Source organism: Carassius auratus, chromosome 1, assembly GCF_003368295.1.
Source record: "Carassius auratus strain Wakin chromosome 1, ASM336829v1, whole genome shotgun sequence".
Lineage (NCBI taxonomy): Eukaryota > Metazoa > Chordata > Actinopteri > Cypriniformes > Cyprinidae > Carassius > Carassius auratus.
Genome location: NC_039243.1, coordinates 20,020,741 through 20,042,323, shown reverse-complemented (window position 1 = coordinate 20,042,323; position 21,583 = coordinate 20,020,741).

Below are 21,583 nucleotides of genomic sequence, written 5' to 3'. Positions count from 1 at the left end.
CCGGATGATTAGGAAGTTTTTATCATTACAGTGGTGCCGAAACCCGGGAGAAGGAGGGACGCGCTGCTGAAGATCCCTCGCCGCTGTGGTGAATCCGAGGTGCCATCGAGCTGGCGAAGAGTGTGCCGCCATGGACGCTCGAGGCGGTGGGCTGGAGTGAGTTGCCGGGGACGGGCGAGTTCGCTGCCGGCCGCCCGCGATGTGGAGGGGCGGTTGCCGTCCGTGAGGGAGCGGAGGAGTCGGCGCCGTTCGCCAGAGAGCCGGAGCCTGCTGCCGTCTGCCTGAATGGGGAGGAGCAGGGAACGGGGGACTCCTGCCGGCTGCCCAAAACCAGAGGAGCCATCGCCGTCCACCGGGCGGCGGAGGAATGTTGTGCCGTCCGCCGAGGGCCGTCCAGTGCCACCGCCAGGCACCGCGGAGGAGATCACCCAGCTGGTGGAGGGCTGATTTTTTCAGTGCGTCTGGGAACCTGATTTTTTTTTTTCTCTCTCCCCTCTCTCGTCTCTGTCGCTCCTCCTTCCATCTCCTTTTCTCTCGCCTCGTCTGTCCTACCCCCAGGTTCCCGCAGGTCCCCGTGAGCGGTCCCCCCTGGAGGGGGGGGGGAGTAGAGCGCAGTCTCGGGAGTACCCCCGCCCTGCGAGAGGCGATGGGGGTATGTGACGAGTGGGGCGGGGCCGAGAGATGTGGGAACGAGCGAGGCCGGTAGAGTGATTTGGAAATCCGCGACACCTGCGCCCCACCGCCGGTCTCCAGTCCCACAGAGGAGATGGAAGGATATAAAACTGGAGCGACGAAGGATGAGAGAGGACCCGGCCTGGGCCATAATTTTATGTTTTGCTTTTTATTTATGCGCACCAGTCGTCCATGAGGGGCTGGTGCGCTGTTTTGTGTTTATTTGTGATTATTAAAGTTTCATTTTGATTGTGCGCCGGTTCCCGCCTCCTTCTTCCGGATGATTAGGATGTTTTTATCATTACAACCACGTTAAGAGCGATCGTTCTTTGATTATCATGGCATCCACTAGCAAGGCATTTAGACAGTGCCTATATCTGTGTTGGCATTATTTGACACCTGATGACACAGTCTTTGCATCTTTTGTTTGGACGAAGAGCATGCATGCAAAGTCCTTGAGGGGGCGATCTGCGTGCATTGCGAGCGTTTTTCTATGAGAAAGCTCCATTCTAGCCTGTCTCTCTTTTCGAGGAATGAGGGATAGCCATCTGCTTCCCGTGGTTCAGGACCCGCCGCTGCTGAGGCACGGAGGAGAGTGAGATTGCAGGTGGATCTCACTGAGGAGTTTAGAGAGGGACTTTCCCTTTCGCGTTCTTCAGCGGCAGACGAGAGTGAACTTCAGGGGAAGATGTGTTGTCATTAACACTTTCTGATACTGAAGTTAGTGCTCTGCTAGGTTCTGCCCAGGAAAAGCAGGAGATGTCTGAGGATTGCGAAGAGGCTGAGCGTATGTGGAGCTGTTGGAGGTTATGGATAGCGCCACGGCAAAGTTGGACTTGCCATGGAAGCGTGCCAGTAAAGTGACGCTATGAGGTCACCTCGAAGAGCGTTATTTGTCTTACCATAGCCCTCCAGCTCAGGTGACCCGTCCATTTTTGCCTGATTTACATGCAGAAGTCGAAAAAGAATGGAAGAGGCCATTTTCTTCTTGCATCCATCGGTTTCAGCATACGAGCTATGCCAACATCGAGGCGATGCACGAAAATGGCTATGAAAGAATGCCCCCTATAAAGAGATGCTGGCTAGCTATCTCTCTTTGGAGGAAACATCCTCTTTAAAGTCTCCCTCTTTGCCATCTAAGCCCCTCCAGGATACATCCCGCTTAAATGGCAAAGCATACGCAGCAGCAGGTCAAGCTGTGGCTTCACTGAACACGATGGCTGTGCTTCAGGCTTATCAGGCTGTTCTGCTGAAAGACCTGGATAAAGACGAGGGCCTTTCAACTGACCAGGTAGCTGAGCTGCGCCGCACCACAAATCTCTTTTTCTGTGCTACCAAGCAGGCCGTCTCCGCCATAGGCAGGTCTATGGCTTCCATGGTGGTAACAGAGAGACATCTGTGGGTGAACCTGGCAGACATCGGGAAGAAAGAAAGGAGCTTTCTTCTCGATGCTCCGGTTTCGCCTTCCGAACTTTTCGGTACCTCCATTGACACAGTAGTCGTGAAGTTCAAGAAGGCCAGGGCACGCTCGGCTGCCTTCATATCCTTCATTCCACGAAGGTCCAGATCTGAGCCTGAACAACACAGGGTTCCTGGCCCGTCTCAATCTGAGGATCAAAGACAGACACAGAAGGCCAGTGTCGCAAAAGGTAAATGGTAAATGGACTGCATTTATATAGCGCTTTCAACAGACCACATGGCCATCCAAAGCGCTTTACAATTTGCCTCACATTCACACACCGACTGCGGTGTCAGCCATTCAAGGCGCCATCCAGCTCATCAGGAGCAGCTGGGTTTAGGTGTCTTGCTCAAATGAAGAAAAAAAACTCTTGGATTGTTTGAGGATAAGTACAGTTTCAGCAAAGTTTTGTTTTTGGGTGAACTTTTCCCTAAAAATAATAATAATAATTGTCTGTGATAACCAGCATTATTGCACAAAAGCAGCTGAACCCAGATCATTCCTCAAATGATAGTGGCTTCTATTAATACTACATATTAACACCTCAGAGTTTCCGTAATAACCATTGTATATTTAGGTTTGCAGATGGCATCTCTATCACAACCACACTACAGGAACCCACAGCATGCTATATGACTGGAGTTAATTATCTCCAATAAGCCAAGATGGACTTCAGGAAGATCATTTCTGGTGATGAGGTCAACATGGTTAAACAATGTCATTATCTGGGGATTATCAGTGGTGCTTGCTAAGGCAATTTTCATTGTTGACCTTTGCCCCCAAGTATTAAACTTTGACATAACTCATCACACATTTGAGGCCCATTAGCAAAAATAAAAATAAAATATTGCTAGTCTTACGTTTATGTGCACTGTCTATATATGCACTTAATATATGCACCACAATCTACTCAACTCCTTTCGAAAATGTACATATGCCTCGCTAAATATGGAACCTGTTAAATTGCTCTGACACAATCCATCTCTGGTTTACTGTGTCCATAACAAAGGCCAATAAACCACTGCAGCGGTGTGTAAAAACAAAGCTAAAATAGTGAATTAAAGCTCAGAGATTCTGTGAAAGAGCTATTATTCCTGCAGCAACAGGGCTCCTGCTCGCAAGCTGATTGGTTCATAACTACATGTGAATGATGAATGCAGGGACCGAGTGAGCTAGATCGATTAAACACTGTGGGATATTTAACTCATTTCAGCTTTGCGATTTTAGTTTCTTATTCTTCTCCAGAAAAGTAAGAATGAAAATTAAAGCAAAACAATGAAAATGAGAAATGTACATTTTAACAAAGGTACATGTACCTAGCACAATACACATTTACATTTATTCATCGCTTTTATCCAAAGCAACTTACAATTGCTATATATGTCAGAGGTCACACGCCTCTGGAGCAACTAGGGGTTAAATTTCTTGCTCAGGGACACTTTGGTGTCTCATAGTGGATTCAAACCCGGGTCTCTCACACCAAAGGCATGTGACTTATCCACTGCACCAACACCACCCTGATAACTACACAACAGATAAAGTTAAAAAAGCAGGATTTATTTAAAATAGAAATATTTTATTTAATTATAAATGTTTTTGTGGTACTTTGTTAAAAAAGATTAAAAAAAATACTGGATAGCTTTGAATGGTAGTGCATGTAAACAGACCATTTTATTGTTCCTTTTAAGACTATTCGGCTCACCATTGCACAGCCAATTTTTTTTTTTTTCACAGAAATTGTTTTGAGGAACATTTTACCTTTAAGAGGGAAACACAGCTTGTTAATGCTTCTATATAAAATAAGAGACAACATATGACTCATTGACCCTGTTTGAGTATTTGGTGATTAATCCAGTATAAACTCAGTTATTAGGACCATCTGTGCCCAATTCAAATCAATAGAAAAATTTATGTTTATGAAAATCTGTTTTGACACGCCATATGCCTGTTCATTTTCATCTATGCCTCTTAAATGTTGGCTGACTAAAATGCCTAAAAGCACATCATAAATGTATACAGTCGCAAAGAGGTGTGGAGGTTGTGTGAGAAGTAACCATCAAAATGAACTATTTACTTTTTTAATTCACGTTCCTGCTCTTATTATGCATGATGTAATATTTCATTTATTAAATCAAACTATATTTTTTTCTAAAACAGTTTTTACTGTTGCTCCTGCACTATTTCAACCACCTGTCTAAAGAGACTTTTTATCATCCAATCAATTCCAGATTGATAAAATCAAGTCCGCCTTATACAGTATTTCTCAATGAATGTCATGTTTCACTCACATTATAAAAGTAAAATTGGTTGCACAAGAGGTTTCATGTTCAAACACAAATCACAGTGAGTTTGTTTAATATGTTAAATATCAATCATAATTAAAACTCATGCTTTGGATGTGAAAAACATCTAAAAAATGCTCAAATTAATTGTTTTTATTTTTTATTTATTTATGTGTCCAATGAGTCCAGTGCATTACATACATACATGCATGCATACATACATATATACATATATATTGTATGTATGTATTGTTGGCCCTTTTGCCTTCTGTCTGCGGTCCAGTTCCCCCCTAAACCATCTCGATTGGGTTCAGGTCCGGTGACTGTGGAGGCCAGGTCATCTGGCGCAGCACCCCATCACTCTCCTCCTCGGTCAAATAGCCCTTGATGCCTTCCGTGTGACTCTACAATTTTCATAATCATGAAAATAAAGAAAACTCTTTGAATGAGAAGGTGTGTCCAAACTTTTGGTCTGTACTGTGTATATATATATATATATATATATATATATATATATACACACACACACACACACACACACACACACATAAATACAATTACATTCTTTCTCCCATCTTTCTCTGTGCCACTGGGCTCTTCTGCAGACATCCCACTAATATATCATAATGTGCAAAAAGTCTCCATGAGCTGCATAGGGCTGGGAAACATGGAGGAACACCCTAAAGTGTTAGATGATGAAAAACCTCTTAACACGTGGAAACATTCATCATAATGTTGAGCTTAATAGTTCCTCTATCACTTCTAACTTAAAGAAACGGCACAAAAGAGCAGAAAGACATGTATATGAAACTGACCATTGACATGCAGTGTTTCTGACAAAACCATCTCCTTGGGGAAACGTACAATATTTAGTTCCTGGAAGTTTGTAGGCAAGAAAAGGGGCATAAAAATGGATTATTGTTGTCAACGTAGGATGTGATGCACCTGATGCTAACTACACCTTATCACTGCTGCCATAAATATCACCGCTACTATACATATTTTGTTTGCTAAGATGTACTTGTGCACCATGTATTGTTGAGGTTTTCAGTAATATATGAGTCAGTATGCAATGATCATTACGGTCAACAGTTTTTGTCTATTTTTAATTAAATTTTGTGTTAAAATATCTCCAATGGGTCAAGAAAAATGTTGAAATCTTATGTAACTGGCGTTTTCATCTTGTGAGTGTGCATCAGTTAAAAATGATTTGCTGTTCATTAGTGGTAAAACGTTTTAATGAGGAAAAATAATCTAACATTAAAGATTTCAGAGAAACAATGCAAGCGTGAGAATTTGGCCAAGGTATGATGCTCTCATACCCTTGAGAAGAAACACACTAGTATATTAAAGAGATACAACACAATGCCAGTGATAGCTGAAAGGAAAAAATTATTTTCCATGTCTTGTTTGCTTCATGAGAATATCTTCATCATCAGAATGAACATGCTGTGGCACAAGATTACAATCAACCCTTAAGCGCTGTATTGAAAACAAACAAACAAACTTGGTTTTCCAATAATTAAGATCATCATAAATGTGAACAATACACTGTTTAAAGTCACTGCTGTATTTGTTTACGAGCCACTTCCGCTCATCAAGACAGCATTTATTTGTTTAAAAAAATGCAGTATTATGTGTGTACATTTTAAAATGTAATTTATTCCTGTGATCAAAGCTGAAATTTCAGCATCATTACGCTAGTCGTCAGTGTCACATGATCCTTCAGAAAACATTCTTATATGCTGATATGCTGCTCAAGAAACATTTGTTGTTATTATTAATGTTGAAAACAGTTGTGCTGCTTCATATTTTTTGTGGACACTGTGATACATTTCATTTTTCAGGATAATTGTATTAAAGAAAAAGAAAAAAGAAAAAAAAAACTTATTAAAGGTCCCTTTTTATATGTTTAAGCACTTTAAAAAGTAACTGCACACGTCTTCTCAACCAAAGTGGCTTTAAGGCAAGTTAGTTCACTCAGTGGGTGTTTGCAATGCCCTGCAACCATTTCCAGCAAGTATAGCATCTACTTGAAAGAAAAAAAGACCAAGATCAATGTAGCTGCTTAGCTAAATTAAATTGTGATAGCAATGGTATCATGTAATGCGTTTATTTAAATCATATCACACAAGGGAGAGAGAGAGAGAATCATATTAGGGACAGTTAAGAAACGCATTCTCTTTTGACACGTTCCTAAAAACACCACTTATATGAAGACATGAAAAAAATATACATATAAATAAAATTAGTAAAAGATTGTTTCCTATTTGTGAGATCCTTGTATCACAAAGCTATTGATTAAAAAAAAAAAAATGAAATGAATTACTCTGGGATATTGGTTTGTTTGAACTCAGAGGGAGTGTCAGCCACATAAAAAAACTTAACAGCTTAAGTAATTCGTGGATTAATGCATATTAGTGATGCAAACTGTTTTAAACGATTCATTTCGATTTGTTGAACTGGTTCAAGAAGATCCGGTTACATCGAATGATTCGTTTGCGAACCAGATATCACTAAACTGCAGTGTTTTGAACTCGATCACAACAGACAGGGAAGAGAAGACAATGCTGAATATAGTCATAGTTTTTGCTATTTTTGGACCAAAATGTATTTTCGATGCTTCAACAAATTCTAACTGACCCCTCTGATGTCACATGGACTACTTTGATTATGTTTTTCTTACCTTTCTGAACATGGACAGTATACCGTTCACACAGCTTCAATGGAGGGACTGAGAGCTCTCGGACTAAATCTAAAATAAATTAAACTGTGTTCCGAAAGATGAACAGAGGTCTCACGAGTTTGGAATGATATGAGGGTGAGTCATTAATGACATAATTTAGATTTTTGGGTGAACTAACCCTAAGGGGTGGCAGTTTTTTGCAAAGGGTCAATTAATACCAAAATTACAGATTAGCAAGATGGGATTTCAGTCTACCCTTGGTGCAATATGTTCGAGCTAATATTAATGCTAATCCATATTGAGTACTCACAAATCCTCATCCATCCTGACAGAGAGACAAGCCCGATCAGCAGCAAAACAGCCTTGGTCTTTCAGACTCTATACAATAGATCAGAAGTCCTCAACCGCTGGGTCTTGGAAGAGTTACTACCCTGAAACGGTGTTAGTGTAATGGAGGCCATCGGGCAGGTGCAGTAAACCTCACTCCCCTGATCTCAAGAGGTACACTAGCGACTGATGCTAGTGGCTGCAGTCTTTAGCCTCCTTGTTAGTGCGCCTTCCTCCCATACCAAAAACCCACTCAAAACAAAAATGAGGTGTGTCGGTAAAGACTAGGGGTGGGGGTTACATTGGTGCCGTGACCCGGATGGGAGTAAGGTTTATGGGGGTGAGTGTAACAGAAGCCAGTGGGTAGGTGCTGTGCGAACAAACCTCACTCCCCTGATCTCAAGAGGTGCACTAGCGACTGATGCTACTGGCTGCAGTCTTTTTAGCCTCCTTGTTAGTGTGCCAGTCACACATTCTGGAGACCCGAGTTGGAGACCCAATCGGAACAAGAATGAGGGGGGTTACATTAGCAATTCCAACATATGAATCCATATTTGCATTCTACATATGAATATAGAAATTAGAAAAACTCTATTTAGGGAGAGAAAGAGGGAAAAAAAATAATTTCAAGGTTCACACCAACATTCCAATTAGTAGAACCAAACTCAGAAAAGGCTCTGCAATTGAAAAGGTCCATGCCCTGTTGTCCTCTCACATCAAAATCCACAGACATTTGATATGCAGTATCTGTTTTGGACTCTTTTGGCTTTAAAAATTGTGCTCCTGATTCAGACAACACAACTTTTTCGCTGCAGAAAATAATCAAGTATTTGAAGTGCACAAAAAAAAAGTCTGTATGAAGAATTTCAGTCAGGTTTCAGGCCCCACCATAGCACAGAAACTGCACTTGTTAAAATTACAAATGACTTGCTTCTTGCGTCAGATCAAGGCTGCATCTCATTTCTAGTCTTACTTGTTTTAGTGCTGCGTTCGACACCATAGATCATGACATACTCATAGATAGATTATAAAACTATACAGGTATTCAAGGGCAGGCTCTAAGGTGGTTTAGATCCTACCTGTCCGATTGCTACCATTTTGTTTACTTAAATGGGGTGTCACCTCATTTATCATCAGTAAAGTATGGAGTGCCACAAGGATCTGTCCTAGGTCCCCTTCTATTTTCAATATACATGTTGCCTCTTGGTAATATTATTAGAAAATACGGAATTAGCTTCCACTGTTATGCTGATGATACTCAGCTATATATCTCAACGAGACCAGATGAAACTTCTCAATTATCTAAGCTAACAGAATGTGTTAAAAATGTAAAAGATTGGATGACAAATAATTTTCTCTAATTAAATTCGGATAAGACAGAGATATTAATTATTGGACCAAAAAACACTACACAGAATCTTGTAGATTACAATCTGCAACTAGACGGATGTACTGTTACATCCTCTACAGTCAGAAATCTGGGTGTTATATTAGACAGCAATTTGTCTTTTGAAAATCATATTTCCCATGTTACAAAAACTGCATTCTTCCATCTTAGAAACATTGCCAAGCTGCGAAACATGTTATCTGTTTGTGATGCAGAAAAGCTAGTTCATGCACTTATGACCTCTAGACTGGACTATTGTAATGCACTTCTAGGTGGTTGTCCTGCTTCTTCAATAAACAAGCTACAGGTAGTCCAAAATGCAGCAGCTAGAGTCCTTACGAGGTCAAGAAAATATGATCATATTACCCCAATTTTACAGTCTCTGCACTGGCTACCTATTAAATTCCGTATCAGTTACAAATTATCATTACTTACCTATAATGTAATATATTTACATCCTGTGGTAACTAGGATTTACACAAGCTCCAGTCTGGATCCAGAACACCTGAGAAGAGATGATGCTGACCCTCAGAGGACTCATTTTGACGGCAACAAAATATGTGTGCTCATGTATGTCTAAGAAAAATTGTGTGCTCATGCTAATGCGGCTGTGCATGAACAGCACTTATTGGCAAGGTTTTAATGTACACAGGCAGGACAAAAAAATGGATTTGAGTCAAAATATCAGATCTGTGCAGTGTAAATGCAGCCTGATGGACCTTCTGCTGTCTATTAGGTCATTCATATTAATCAAACAAAAATATTGACATGAAAAACAGAAAAAAAAAAACTGCTGCTGGCTGGATAACATTTATTATGTCTGCTTCTTAAACTCCAACAGCACTGAATCTATATTAATGTACTATACTGAATTATCAATCAATGATAATTTAGTTCTCCCCCAAACCCCCCACCCCCAAATTATTTGCATCACAGATATTATTATTATTATTATTATTATTATTATTATTATTATTATTATTATTATTATTATTATTATTATTGTTGTTGTTGTTATCATGTTGTAATAATTACTTGAATGTACTTGCAGCAATATTTCATTTGAGAAATACATAAAAGGCTCCTGTCATATTGAATAATCAATATCTGAAAGCTATGTAAATTATATTAATGAACTATACTTAATATTACTTAATATACTTAACACACCCACTGCTCCGGGTGTGTATTCACGGTGTGTGTGTGTGTGTGTGTTCACTTTGGATGGGTTAAATGCAGAGTACGAATTCTGATTAAGGGTCACCATACTTGGCTATATGTCACGTCACTATTTATTTATTATTAAACTAATATGAACTATTTTAATTTATTTTATTTGAAAATGTATTTAATTTGAATAAATGCATTTAATTTGATTTCTTTTAACTTTTTCTGAATGTGAATTCGTATATACATGACAATAGGCCTTCAATTGCTTTTCTGTCACATTGTGAATAAAATAAACCATATTAATTATTTGAAAATATTATTATAAAAATATAACAAATAAATGTTTTAATTAATTTGCTAATATTTAATCCTCAACTTAACTAGTGTGCTAAAGCACAGAATTACACTAATTTCAGAAGGTTTCCACTAGTTTCACATTTGATTACATTTTTTTTTTTTTCAATTTCTGAATATTTACAGTGCTATTAATATATTTGCAGGAAAACAAGCATTTAGCATTGTTATTTTTATTTATTTTTATATTGAGTGATTAGTAATAACTTCTTGAAACTAATTTTACAACGAATTACAAAGAAGTAACCCAGGATATTACATGTTGAGAAGTAGAAAAACAGAAATAGTATTTTCTTGTAAAACATATTTAAATAATCCTAACATCCTTACACAGGCAATTTCAAACCATCAATATGAGCACACACAGATTACACAGAATCTCTCCACATCAGCTCTTTAAACAGAAGCTTGCTAAAGTATTTTCTGCTGTGCACAGACAAATGCATTGTGTGGGGTATCGGGATCCTGTCAAAGGCACTAGTGGTGGGGTGACACTGACCCTGCGGAGGATACTTGCACTCTCAGCATCTCTCTCTGCTGAAACTAGCCTGTTATCAGAGCCACGCAAGTCATAGCAAGACACAACGTTAGCGCTAACATGCTGACAGCGAGATGGTAGCACTGTAGAGATATGGGCATCCATACAAAATAGGACAGGAGGCACAGGAGGGAGAAAGAAAAAGGCTCAAATGCTTTTGTGAAGCCCAAAGTTTGCATTACTGGTCTTTTTTGCCACTAATGAAGAGCATTCATAGCTTTAATTTAGTGATTTACTATAGGCAAAAAATCAGAAGCATGCTGCAGTTTATTCTGCATAGAAGTTAATTTAAATCATGGCGCAGCAATCCATGCAGACAACCTCGGAGATTAGCATAGCCTGTTATTTATTAGATTTGTGGTCAGAGTTTCCCTCCAGAAGTAACTTTTAGAGGCATAGCAAAGTGGAGTGTGCGTACTTTGCCTGGACCTTGGAGTTCTTGCAAAACTATTATAATGAAGGAATAAAATCAACTTAACAGTGTACAAAATACATTGGAAAATGGAAAGCCAAAGGGTTCAAAGGTTTTTTTGTTTGTTTGTTAAAAAGTTTTAAGTTGGTGATATTTTACTTTATAAACAAATTAAAAGTTTTATTTTATGTTACAATATATTTACATTTCAAATAAATGCTGTTCTTTAGAACTTTCAATTTATCAAAGAATCTAAAATAAAATGTATCACAGTTTCCACAAAAATATGACGCAGCACAACTTTAACATTGATTATAGTAAGAAACGTTTCTCTTGAGCAGCAAATCAGCATATTACCAGCATATTCAAATAATAGCCCGGGCTTCTATTTACCCAAATCGCCGAACTGCACCGGCTTGTATTTGAGACAGGCGTCTATAAGAGACAGGCCTTTAATTTAGTGTTGAGATGTTCAAGCATGACCGTAGGAGGTTACCACATTATATTACGTTTTATTTATAATTAACTTGAATAATGTTTAACAAGTCATTTAATGTAAGAAATGTCTTTGGCTATTGGCAGCATAAAAAAAAAAAAACATAAAAAACGAAACAATGTGACCGCAATGGGCAGAACAATACAAGTTACCCTTAAACAAATGTGTTTATCAAAAAAAATTTAGTGTAAGAAATGTCTTAGATTATTGGCAGCATAAAAAACGAAACGATGTGACAGCAATGGGCAGAACAATATAAGTTACCGCTAAAATCCATCGAGCATATGAACTTGTTGCCCGAAACATATCAACAAGAAAGATGAAAACTACCCTGTAAAACAACTGCAATCATATGATAGAAAATTACTCTATTCGTCACTATCATCATCCCCACGATCCTCAATTACAAGTTCATTTTCGAATTCCTCCTACACGTCGCTCTCCTCCAATTCTCCCTCTCCAGCCTCCGCTAACTCTGCCTGCCTTGCTTGCACTAACAGCTCTCGACCAGATGCGCACGGCTCTCCCTCTTTGATAAAATGGATAAGGTGACCCTCACTTCAATCAGGAGCTACTGTCAGGCCACATACCTAAGGATAACATCCCGAAGTTAATGAAATATATTATCTCCTCTTTCTCCCTCGCGCACACACACATGCACGCGTAAGCATACCTTAAAGGAATTTTTCAGCCGCTCCGTATCCAGCTTTTCCCACGATTGTAGTACCCAGGAGACCAACAAGCGACGAGCTGGGACCCTCATATTTCCTCCAGCTGTGTACTCTTTGTCCACATCCCCTGCCATCCAGTAGTCATAGGACTCGTGCAGGCTGGCTTTGAATGGCTGGTTCCATACGACATCAGGGGCCTGTATACAGCGATATGAATCCCAGGCTAGGAGACGAGGGGCGAAGTTGAGCTTTCCCACCACTCTCTGAAGCCAGTCTGCAGTCAGCTCCTCGTTCATCCATCCATTTTTGGACGTGGCCACCACCACCCCACTGATATTTTGCATTAATTTCACCTCCTTGATCCCCCCTTTGAAGACAATGTAAGGTTTCAATTTGGTCCCGTCTGCTTTCGCAGCCAACACCACAGTCAAGTGGCTCTTCTCATGGCCTGTGGATTTCAGTGGAACACTGCGTGCACCTCTTGCATCCACCGTTGTAGAGCCCACCATATCAAACCACACCGCTGTTTCGTCCATGGCTATAATACTTTTCAGCTGTATTTTCTTTGCCTTAATAATCCGCGTTGTATACGTGACAAAATTTAACAGTTTCTCAGTGAAGTGCTTGGCGTCTTTCTGGGCCATAGTTGTGCGTCTTCTGACTGAAAAGTCGTTGCGCCTCAGGAATTTGTCCAGCCAGCCAGCGCTCACAGTAAAACTCTCCTCATCCCTGCCGTCACTCACTGTTGCATACACTTCTTTTGCCTTGGCCCTGATCATTTTACGTGAGACTCTGAGATGCTTTGCCCGCATGCTGTGGATCCACTCACACACGCTCACCTCCAGCTCTTCACTGGCCTTCTTCCTCCCTCCACCTCGCAGTCTGGCCCTTTTGTCGTCTTCTTCGGACAGACGTTGCAGTTCAGCTTTCAAATGATTTATTACTTATTGCAGACTCGGGAAATACTGGGGCTCTAATTATGTTGGATCTTAGTGCAGCTTTTGATCTAATAGATCACGATATTCTTATTAGTCATTTGGAACACGTTGTAGGGCTGAGAGGGACGGATTTAAAATGGTTTTCCTCATATTTAAGGGGACGTTCAATTTCTGTGAGGGTTGGGGATTTTTCCTCCAGGTCAGTTTCTCTGGATTGTGGAGTACCTCAGGGTTCAATTCTGGGACCTATTCTCTTTTCTCTGTTTTTGCTGCCTCTAGGCCAAATTTTTAAGAAATATGGTATATTTTATCACCTATATGCCGATGACATTCAGATTTATTTACCGATTGGAGCTGGAGGATCAAGCCCTAATTTATCCCTGGTTGCTTGTTTAAAGGAGGTGACCAGTTGGTTACAACAAAACTGCTTGCAGTTAAATGCCAGCAACTCTGAAGTCATGGTGTTTGGGATGAAGAAGGATGACAGTGGTTTAGCCGATTTTCTAGGTATATGGGAAACATACGTTCAGCCTAAAATAAGAAATTTAGGTGTAATTATTGACACCGCTTTTATGTTTGACCATCAGGTTAAAATGTGGTAAAAAATTGTTTTTATCAGTTAAGGACTATTGCGAAAATGAAATCTTTTTTTGTCTGTTCCTGATCTGGAAACAGTGATTCACGCATTCATCTCTACACGCTTGGATTACTGTAATGCTATATATGTAGGAATTAGTCAATCTCTCGTCTCAAGATCACAGCTGGTTCAAAACGCTGCAGCGAGGCTCCTGACTGGTATAAAGAGAAGGGAGCATATTACACCTGTTTTGAAAAGGCTTCATTGGCTACCTGTGAAATATCGTATACAGTATAAGGTTTTGTTATATGTTTAAAAAGCTGTTCACGAGTTGGCCCCGGAATATATCAAGGATTTGGTGCTTATGAATTCTGGTAGATCTCAAAGGTCCTTTAATTGTTTACTGCTCGTTGTTCCAAGAACTCGTCTTAAAACTAAAGGGGATTGAGCTTTCTCAGTCATTGGACCTAGACTGTGGAATTCTCTTCCCCCTGATATAAGATCTGCACCGTCAGTTGATGTTTTTAAAACTCGTGTGAAAGCGTATTTGTATTCTGTTTCTTTTAATTCTTGACTTTGTCAATCCATATTTAGTTTTTTGTGGTTTTCTTGCTTTTAGTTGTACAGTCCTTTGGTCTATGTTGTAGTAGAAGGGGCTATATAAATAAACGAGACTTGAGACTTGAGCTTTATTTTTACGCCATTCTCGCACTCTCTTTGGATCAACCGAGAAATGTCTTGCCGCTGCTTCTCCCGAATTTTGTTCGGCAAATTTGACAACTGTCAGCTTAAATGTCAAATCATACTTTTTTATTTTTGTCTCCATGGTGGTATTGAGAGAATTAAGAAAAACTGAAGACTAAAAGAAAGTTCGTTTACCTCTTTGTTATGTTGCCATAGTGATGAGTCGTTCATGAACTGTTGTTGTGTCGGTCACGTGAAATCTAATCAAAACATAGAACAGACGATCTGACGGGTTTGAGAAGATCAAATACAACCCGATACAAAAAACAAAAAACAAAAAAAAAAGACCAGGCCTCTATTTGAGACCGGCCTTTATTTACCCAAATCTGTCGTCACACCAGGCGTTTAAAAGAGACAGGCGTCTATTTGGGACTCAGCTATTATTTGAAGTTTTACGGTAGAATGATTTCTGAAGGATCATGTGACTCTGAAGTTTGGAAAAATTATGCTGAAAAGTAATTTGATCAAAGAAATAAATTACATTTAAAATATATTTGCATAGGTAAAATTATTAAATTTTGTAATAATATTTAACAATATTATTAAATATTACTTATTTTTGAGCACATAAATGCAGCATTGGTGAAGAGAAGATACTTATTTTTAAAACATTAACATAACCACATGTTTTTTGTGTGTGTGTGTGTGTGTGTGTGTTTTTGTTTGTTTGGTGTGTGTGTAGGGGGGGGGGATACCAGAGATACAACCAGAGATACAATTAAATCTTAAAGTTCTCTTAAAGCTGCACTGTGAGTTGCTTTACTTTCATGCTGTTTTGCTAACACTTTCTCACATCTTTCTTTCCCAGAACGTCAAAGGATCTCTGAATATTGTGGTGTCATCCTTTGATGAAATATTTAAATATTATACACTTTAAAAGCTGATTAAACGGTACATCTAATAAGAGTCATTTTTAGTACTTTAATTATATCTATAAAAAAAATTGAGTTAGTGCTGCTGAAAAGCCTAATGTGTTTCTTGTTTTTTGGTTTGAGATGGTCAAAGCCACTCTAAAACTGGCAAAACAGACCAGTCATAGGTCAGTATAAGAACAACTTTACAGCAAGACTGGCAGTCCCTCATTACGCCTTGGACCAATCCTGTTAGAGAGGAGACAACAAGGAACACATCCACAGCATGTGATACGTCCTGGACATAACAGTACATATTACATATAGTTATTTAGTGAGGAATATAATGTAACGAGGAACGCAAATCAAAGTACTGCTATTTGTTGAGGATAATTATACATGTACTGTATATTTAGGACAGCAAAGGATTAAAAGTGAACAATGCAGTATGCACCATTTGGAGTTATATATACAGTTTGCCTTAGGTTTAGAAGGTTTAGACTAAGCTGGCCATAAATGCAATAAAGATGTTAAAAGGCAAGTCAAATCCGTCAGTTGAGCTCAAACAGGAGCTGTGGCTACAGTCCAGTCATGAACTGATTTTACTGTATGATACAGGAGTCCTGCGGGGGACTCAAGCAATCTGCTCTATTGAAAACCTGAGACCTCCTGCACAAAACATGAACATGCACAGACATAAATGAGACAAGATATCTCTTATTAAAATGTCATAAAACTGAATTTTTCCATGAAAGAACCCTAAATTCCCTATATCTTTTGAATAGGTAGTGATGTCAAGCCAATTTGTCAAGCTTCACACATCTCTAATAGACACACACCAGCCAAGGGATTTCAACCAGCGGGTCCCTAATGTCCATTTTCTGTTCATGAAGACAGCAATGGAAGAAAAATAAATAAATTAAATAAATCAATACAAAATGCTATCAAATGGCAACTACCGAATCAAAGACACCAAATCATACTGGAAATGGTTGAACTCATATTACACTGAACTGCATTCAGTGTTATCATTGACAAGATAGATAGATAGATAGATGTATATATATATATATATATATATATATATATATATATATATATATATATATATATATATATATATATTTTTTTTTCTTGTTTAAGGCATGCATTTAATAATATTTAAGGATAATGATACATATATCAAAAGGAAAGACTCTTTTTCAGTGTCATCTACAGACTCAATTTACACATGGTTTGCTTTGCTTTCTTGCATTAATAATAACCTGAGTCTACTTACTCCAAATATTATATTATGATTTGTTTATTTTTTTAATATATTTGTATATTAAGCCATTTTTGTCTGTTTTATGGGTGTAGCAAATGAGTAAGATGCCATCATATACCCATAACATGCCGTCATCCTATAAAAAATAAATAAATAAATAAATAAAAATGAATAAAACCAACAAGGCAGAACACAGCAGAGAGCAGCCTGCTAGCTTTTTAAAATAGACGCAATGTTGCTAATATTGTTGCAATATTTGTTTAACCTTGGAGCAATGGTGTTGCATTCACAGACGCATCACCTTTGTATTCTAATTGCTTTGCGTGGCTAACTCTGACCACAGAATTGAGACTAAGCTACTGTACGTGGTTAAGGTGTGACTATGAGCTGATGTCAAATAGACTGGCACATTAACACAACAGCTGACAGTGTGACACAGTGACTTAAACCTCTGTGAATCCACTACTACTGCATGACTAACATCTGAACACCTCCCTGGGGATATCATCCTTTCAAGACAACAGCCCTCGGCCCTACATTAACAAGAAATTAAGCCTCTGTCATTCATGTTCCAATCAATGGAAACATGTGATCCATAAAATAATTTTTATTGATTTATGCCAGGGCACAAGATGTGGCATTAGCCAGTGGCACTAAAGAGCTGAAATCCCTAAAATGAATTCAAATGGGTTACATTTATGTACAAGGGACTGAGTTCAACTGTCAAAATGAAAGAAAAGAAAGAGAGAGAAAAAAATATTTTAATTTATAACTATCTTGCCTATTCAGATGGTAACCATGTGGACATCTATAAAAATTAATTTACATGGGAACTCAATTATAAAACTCTTTTCAAACTCTTATTCAGAGTGGGAAAGTGAGTTCTGTGATCAGGAACAGAGATACATCCCTCCCGGATGCACTCAACCAATTTTTCACAGTTTGACATGCCGAATGACACACCTGCACAAAAACTGCCCATTTCTCCCAACGACCAGGTGCTCTGTCTGTCTCCAGTCGATGTAAGGAATATCTTATCTAAGATTAACCCACACAAGGCAGCGGGTCCTGGCGACATACCTGGTCATGTACTGAGAGACTGTGCTGAACAGCTGACAGATGTCCTAACAGATATCTTCAACACCTCGCTGAGCCAGGAAGACCAATCGCCTGTGTCCTGTCTAAACGACTACCATCCCATTGACTCCAATAATGATGAAGTACTTTGAGAGGTAATTCATGCACATCGTCAAAACCAGCCTCCCCAACACACTCGATCCACTCCAGTTTGCAAACAGTCCAAACCGCTCTACAGACGATGCAATTTCCTCCACCCTCCATCTGGCTCTTACCCACTTAGAGAATACAGACTCTTATGTTAGAATGCTGTTCATCGACTTCAGGTCAGCATTCAACACAATAATACCACAACAGCTCATTAACAAACTAAACCTGCTGGGCCTTAACAGTTCCCTCTGTAATTGAATCCTGGACTTTCTAACTGGAAGACCTCAGTCAGTCCGTGTCGACCACAACACCTCGAGCACTACCACACTGAGCACAGGTGACCCACAAGGCTGTGTGCTCAGTCCACTACTCTTTACCCTGCTGACCCACAACTGCACTGCCAAGTTCAGCTCCAACCACATCATCAAGTCTGTGGATGACACAACTGTGGTAGGTCTTATCAGCAACAGCAATGAAACACACTATAGAGAGGAAGTGGCACAGCTGGCTGAATAGTGTGGCACTAACAACCTGTCCCTCAATGTGGGGAAGACAAAGGAGATTGTGATGGACTTCAGGAGAAACTCTGTTGACCACCCCCCATTGACCATTGACAGCTCGACCATGGAGAGCGTGCTGCATCACTGTCTGGTACAGGGAACTGTAGTGCAGTAGACTGCAAGACCCTCCGGTGGACAGTGAACACAGCTGCAAAGATCAACGGTGCCCCTCTCACCTCCAACCTGCATTTTCCTCACATGATGCTCCAGCAAAGCAAACACTATCATGAAAGACCCCCACACATGCCTCCCACAGTCTATTCCAGCTCGTACCATCAGGTAACGGAGCATCAGATCCCGCTCCAGCAGACTGCTCAACAGCTTTTCCCTCCAGGATGTGACGGCCCTGAACTCAAATCACCTCACCCTCCTCTGAAACCCCACACAAACCTCCTACCTCCTGAAACAATCTCACCTCTTCCACCCCCCAAACATTCCACATCACAGAAAAACTGTCTGAAATGTGTTATTTTATTTAATTTTTTTGTGCAATTATCCCCTATATGCACTAGAAATTTTTCATGCACACTTGTATGTACATAATCCCACAAAAGACTCAGTAAGATGTGTGCTTACATGCTCTACTAATTATATATATATATATATATATATATATATATATATATTTATTTTTTTTTATTTTTTTGATGACTCCCCTCATCCCCTGAGGTAACAACAACTATATTGAAGGGGTTTTATATACAGCAGTATAAGGTCTTGGGTGACGGGATGGAGGGCTTATGATATTACATATAAGACTTCGTAGCCTATAACAAAAGATAATGAATTTCAAACCTTAACTAAACACATTTTTATTCAAAGATCAACCATCTGTCATTACTCTTTAGTCTTCCACAAGAAACAACAACATTAAAATCATGAACTCAAATGTCATTGTAAAAAAAAAAAAAAAAGAAAGACTTTTGTAACAGTGCGTAAATCAGACCTTTTTGTAATGCTAACACTAATAAGCTTAAACGAAAATAACGAAATAATTGTGTAGCGGAGTATTTTTTGTACCCAATGCCGTGAACTGTCAATCACTCCTGTATGCGTGCGTCACTGTCCTCCTCGCAGCTGCAGCAACTTGTGCACTCTTCTTCAATCTTTAAAACAAAAAGGTCCTATTGTCTTTGTGCATTTAGATTAATTAGATAAATGAATATCTAAATTTGTGCCTAGCCGCCTACAGTATTTTTTTAGAACTTAGAAAAAAGATGCTGCAGCCGGCGGGGGCTGGTTGCAGGACGACTCAACCTCCGCAGACAGTTTTTAATGTTTATCAGGCAATAAATACTCAAGATTTTGCTTTAGTATAATTTTCGGGACAATTAGGGCCAGATTCGGGATTCGGGACAACAGTTTAGATTTCGTCTCTGTCCCGAATTTTTCGGGAAGTCTGGTCACCCTACCTGAAAGAACTACTGCATTACTTCATTAGCTTGCATCTGACTTGCAGCGATAAGATTTAGGCTTGGTGGGGTGTCAGCCAGCGAGTTATCTGATTCTGACCATGTTGTATTAGTACTCGGAGTTTGAAGCCAGGAGAGCATATTAAGTGATGTTCACTGTATTCAAATTTTTACTGAGTCGAGCGTGCGCGTATCACACAGCGGCAAAATGCACGCATGCGCTTTTCACTTGTATAACTCAAGGTTGTATGGGTAATGTAGTCTCTGCTCTGGGTGAGACTAATTAGGAAGTTTGCATTGCATTGACTAGCTCACCTCTCCACCTTATCTGACAAGTCTTTTCGAGTTTGAGACATTCTTTCATCAAGTGACGGCACCATAAGCTTTAACCTATGCAGTCTGAGCCGGAAAGGCAATTGATTAGTTCATCTATCGAGTCAGTGGGTTTGAGTCGTTCCTTCATCATGTGACAGCCACATAAGCTTTTAACCATAGACTGTATAAAAGGAGTTACCCTGGCAACAAATCTGTGTGTATGTATATATATATATATATTCTTCTGTCACATGACGTGACAGCACTGGATAGAGAAATTCATTTACAAGCTTCCTTACAAATGGATGTATAGTTATTATTATTTATTTATTTTTATTATTTTATTATTATTATCTTTATCATCATCATTATCATCATTATTAGAATTATTATTTACTCTTGTCAGAGGTGCTGCATTTCTTTCTTCAAATTGTAGCTTTTTAGTTCTTGCAGTATATAAATGTGTGAATTTCTTTCATGATGGTTATTTTCCATACACTGAATGTTGTAACAAAGGTAATAAGGAGTTGGCTACTATTATTATTATTATTATGTCTCTGTCCAACTCATATGTTAAGACTGCATAGGTTAAAGCTTATGGGTCTGTCAAGTGATGAACAAACGAATCAAAAAACCCAAAGACTCAATAGATGAACAAATCAATTCTCTTTCCGGCTCAATACTGCATTGGTTATGATTATTGGTGCATTGACTGAAATGGGTTTTTAGTTGGGGAATTAGTTTTTATGGGAAGCTGTAGGGAGGTGGTTGCCATTTATTTTGATTATTATGGTAATCTTTTGTATTTTGTTTTCTTTTTATTTTGTAGGTTAGTAAGGTTTGTTTTTGGGAGTTAGTAGGTTTTGTTTGTTATGTTGGCCTGGACCCCTCCTGAAGTTATATTTGCATCCTTGTGTTTAATAAATTCTATTCTGTTTTCACATTACTTGCGCTGTTGTGTGAGTCAGTAGAAGGGAAAAACTCCCCCCATTTTTCCACCATTTTCTTTATTACTCCCTCCAATCCCCTAGACTGGGGAGGTATGTAATTAATTGGGTAGGAAAGTAGGAAAACTAATTCCTACTACTAATTCCAATACAGAACCTATAGAATTTTGCGCATGCACGTTTGAAAGAATCACTCCCCAAGACGACTCATTCTTCCCGAGTCAAATTAAAGGTTAATTCGAAATGAACACTGCTCTGATTAAGAGAGTCTAAATATGCTTTCCATTGGGG